We start from the raw sequence: 4,925 nt of genomic DNA, 5'->3' as shown, positions 1-4,925 counted from the left end.
CTCCTCAGGCCCGGCCTCGCTCACCTGCAGGGATCCAAGCCGCGGCCCTGGACAGGAAGTGCGCCCGCAGCCCGCTCCGCCCACTAGGCCACACTTCCGGGGGAGCTCTAGGAAGGCTGGAGGACCGTCCTCTTGGCTGGCGCGGGGAAGGCGGGGAGCGGCGGCTGGAAACCCTGCAGGGCACGCGAACGAGCAGAGCCACGATCCCCTTCAGGTCCGTTCCACCGGCTTTCCTTGAACGCTTTCCTCGGTATTCCTTATGTTGGTCTTTTCATTTTCCTCTCCTGCCTTTTCTCTTAAATGAAAGAATAGTTTGCCAGGTTGGTCGTAAAACTTTTCTCTTAATTTTCTTCATTTCGTTGTTGTTTTGTATTATTAAGTTCTCGATTCACTTCTACTTAACGGTCATTTCGTTATGTGCTGGGCATTATCAAGCACGCTGGGGATCCACTACTATGGATCTCCTCAGTGTAGACATGAACGCGAGCGATGCGGATCCGACTTGTCCATGCCGCCCGGAGCAAGTCTGTGCCTCTCTTGTCCATTGACGCCCACCAATGCCCAGATGCCAACAGAGATGCCAACAGAGCGCTGAGAGACTGGCCATCGGTTATCCTTAACTCTCAGCCTGTGACCAAATCCTTTCTTCTATTGCTTCCTTCAGGGTAAAAAAGTCACTGCATGATTCACTTCCTTCAGTAGTGTGACCACTTTGGGGTTACTGCACGAGGATCTCACATTTAAAGTACCCACGGGTAAATTAATATTGATGAAATTTTTAAAAAGTCATAGGACTCAGCATTCTTTACTTCCTTTCCTGCCAGTTTGCGATTGTTACCACGGAAGTGGAGGTGGGCCACATGGGACTGAGGACCATTGTGCATTTTTCTTTGTTTAATGGGCTGTCATGGCTAAAGAATTTATCACCAAGGGGTCAGCCTGCTGGTAATCAACTTCTCCGTTCTTGGCTGGTCCTCCAAAAGAATATTCATTTTAATACTTGATCTATACTGGAAGCCTTTCTGGTGTCAAAGAACCTAACAGAGTTTGCTCTCCACTGGTATAGCCTGCAAGAACACAGGGTCACACACACATATTTATAGCAGCTCATTTTGTGGTGGTAGAAATTGAGGGGATGTCCATCAATTGGAGAATGGCTGAAGTTGTAGTATATGTAATAGAATATTATTGTTCCATAAGAAATGATGAGCAGGTGGATTTCAGAAAAACCTAGAGAGACTTATATGAACTGATGCTGAGTGAAGTGAGCCGAACTAGGAGAATGTTGTAAACAGTAACAGCAAGATTGTGCAATGATTAACTGTGATGGACTTAGCTCTTCTCAGAAATGCAAGAAGCTAAGACAGTTCCAAAAGACTCATGAGAGAAAGTGCTAACCACATCCAGAGAAAGAACTATGGAGTCTGAATGCAAATCAAAGCATACTATTTTTACTTTTTTTTGGTTTTTGTTTTTTCTTTTTTGTGTGTTTTTCTCTTTTGTTCTGATTCTTCTTTCACAATATGACTAATGTGAAAATATGTTTAACATGATTGTATAGGTATAACCTATATTAAATTGCATGCTGTCTTGGGAGGGGCAAGAAGAAAGAAGAAAGTAGAAAAATTTAGAACTCAAAATTTTACAAAAATGAATGTTGAAAAATAATTTTTACATGTAACTGGGAGAAAAATACTATTAAGGGGGAAAAAAAGAACCAAGGGTCATCTCCATGCCATGATAGGTCATCAGGATATGACTTTGTGAAAGCACTGATGTAAAGACTAAAAAAACAAAAAAAACCCAGTCCCTGCTCTCAAGGAATTTGCATTCTACTGGCAGAAACAACACATAAACTTAAAACACCATCAGATAATTTCAGGAAGGAAAGAGAACTAACAACTAAAGGGATTAGGAAAGGCTTTGAGTAGAACATGGCACATGAGCTAAGCTTTGAAGGAAGTTAAGGATTTTAGGGGGACAGGGAATTCCAAACATGGAGAAAAACCCAGGGAAATGTATGGAGAGATATTACATGTAATTCAGGGAACACCTACTGATCAATATTGACTGGAATGTAGAAAGTGTGAAGGAAAGTAATATGAAATAAGTCTGGATAGATATGCTGAATCCTGACTAAAGAAGGATTTAAAGACCAGGCTGGAAAGTTTGTATTTTATCCTAGAAGAGATAATAGGGAGCCATTAAATATTTTTAAGTAGGCCAGTAACAGGTCAAATGTATGTGGAAGATGAATTGGAGAAGGGAAGAGACTAGACATAAGGTTAATTAGAAAGATAATGTAAATGTCCAGGTGAGAGATGATGAGAACTTAGACTAGAGTGACTCTAAGCAGAGGTAAGGGAATTTATTTGAGTGATAAAGTGAGGGTAGATTTGCCAATACTTGACAACTGATAAAACACAGTGGGTAAGGAAGAATGAGAAGTTGCGGATGACTCTGAGGTTATAAACTTGGATGACTAGAAAGATAGTAGTATTGTCAACAGAAACAGTAAAGTTTAGAAGAAATATGGGTTTGGGAGGGGGTGGAGCCAAGATGGCAGAGTAAGAGCATGGACTTTCTAGAGCTCTTCCCCCAAACCCAGCCAAATAGCTATAAAAAATTACTCTAAACAAATTCTGGAGCTGCAGAATCCACAGAACGATAAAGTGAAGCAAATCTCCAGCCCAAGACAGCTGAGCAGACCTAGGGTCACTGAATCTGTCACACCTGTGATGGTTTACAAACTTCACAACCCCAAAACAATGAGGACAAATTGGAAGATCAGTGAGAAAAAACCTATAGGACCTGTGTGAGACAGTAGAGTGGTGCGGCCCCAGCCCCAAGGTGGCAGAGGTGGGAGGGGATGGAGGAACCCATAGCAGCCACTGTTTTGGGAGCTGTAGGCCCACAGATTGGGGAGGTGCACCCATACCCACACCCCCACTGGAAGAAGAGAACTACCTTGACAAAGAGCTCAAAAGTCAAGTAAATGACTGGGGAAATGAGCAAAAACCAGAAAAAGAATTAGACTACAGAATCTTGCTTTGGTGATAAGGAAGATCAAAATATGCAAAGGGAAGACAACAAAGTCAAAGCTCCCACCTCCAAAGCCATCAAAAAAAATATTAATTGGTCTCTGGCCATAGAAGAGCTCAAAAGGACTCTGAAAATCAAGTAAGAGAAGTAGAGCAAAAATTGGGGAAAAAATTAGAGTGATGGAAGAAAATCATGAAAAACAAGTTAACTGCTTGCTGAAGGAGACCCAAACAATGCTGAAGAAAATAACACTTTAAAAAATAGACTAACCCAAATGAAAAAAGAGATCCAAAAAGTCAATGAGAAGAAGAATGCTTTAAAAAGCAGAATTGGCCAGATAGAAAAGGAGGCCCAAAAATTCACTGAAGACAATAATTCCTTAAAGGTAAGAATGGAGCAGATGGAAGCTAATGATTTTATGAAAAAATCAAGAAATTATCAAACAAAACCAAAAGAATGAAAAATAGCAGACAATGTAAAATATCTCATTGGAAAACCAGCTGACCTGGAAAATAGATCCAAGAGAGACAGTTTTAAAATATTGGACTAGCTGAAAGCCATGATCAAGAAGAGAAACTAGACATCATCTTTTAAGAAATTATCAAGGAAAACTGCCCTGATATTGTAGAACCAGAGGGTAAAATAAATATTGAAAGAATCCGCCAAGACCTAGCCCTACCAGATCTCAAATTGTGTTATAAAGCAGCAATCATCAAAACCATTCTGTACTGGCTAAGAAATATTTGGGTAGACCAGTGGAATAGGTTAGATACTCAAGAAACAGTAGTCAATAAATACAGCAATCTACTGTTTGATAAATCCAAGGATGCTGGGATAAGAACTTGCTGTTTGACAAAAATTGCTGGGAAACCTGGATAACAGTATGGCAGAAACTGGGCATAGACCAATGCCTGACATTGTACACAAGAATAAAGACCAAATGGATATATGATCTAGGTACAAAGATTGATACTGTAAACAAATTAGGGGAGCAAGGAATAGTGTATTTGTCAGATTTATGAAGAGTGGAGAAATTTATGACCAAACAAGAGATAGAGAACATTATGAAGTGCAAAATGGATAATTTTGATTACATTAAATTGAAAGTTTTTGCCCAATGCAACCAAGATTGGGAGGGAAGCAGAAAACTAGGAAAGAATTTTTGCAACTAGTGTCTGTGATAGTTTCTAAAATATATAGAGAACTGAGTCAAATGTACAAGAATACAAGTCATTCCCCAGTTGATAAATGGTCAAAGGATATGAACAGAGAGTTTTCAGAGGAACAAATTAAAGCTATGTATAATCATATGAAAAAATGTTCTAAATCACTATTTATTAGAGAGATGCAAATCAAAACAACTCTGAGGTACCACATTACACCTAACAGATTGGCTAACATGACAAAACAGGAAGATGATAAATGTTGGAGAAGATGTGGGAGAGTTGGAACACTATTTCATTGCTAGTGGAGCTGTGCGCTGATCCAACCATTCTAGAGACCAATTTGGGACTATGCCCTGAGGGCTACAAAAATGTGCATACCCTTTGACCCAGCAATATCGCTTTTGGGACACTATCCCAAAGAGATCATAGAAACAGGAAAGGGTCCCACATGTACAAAAATATTTATAACACTTCTCTTTGTGGTGGCCAAAAACTGGAAATCAAGGGGATGCCCATCAACTGGGGAATGGCTGAACAAGTTGTGACATATGAATGTAATGGAGTACTGTTATGCTATGAGAAACGATGAACAAGAAGACTTCAGAGAAGCCTGGAAAGACTTATATGAATTGATGCTGAGTGAAAGGAGCAGAACCAGGAGAACTTTATACACAGCAACAACCACAGTGTGTGAGGAATTTTTCTGGTAGACTTAGT

Source organism: Notamacropus eugenii, chromosome 4 (genome assembly GCF_028372415.1).
Source record: "Notamacropus eugenii isolate mMacEug1 chromosome 4, mMacEug1.pri_v2, whole genome shotgun sequence".
Lineage (NCBI taxonomy): Eukaryota > Metazoa > Chordata > Mammalia > Diprotodontia > Macropodidae > Notamacropus > Notamacropus eugenii.
The sequence above is the reverse complement of the archived record's forward strand: the minus strand, read 5'-3'. Positions refer to the sequence as shown.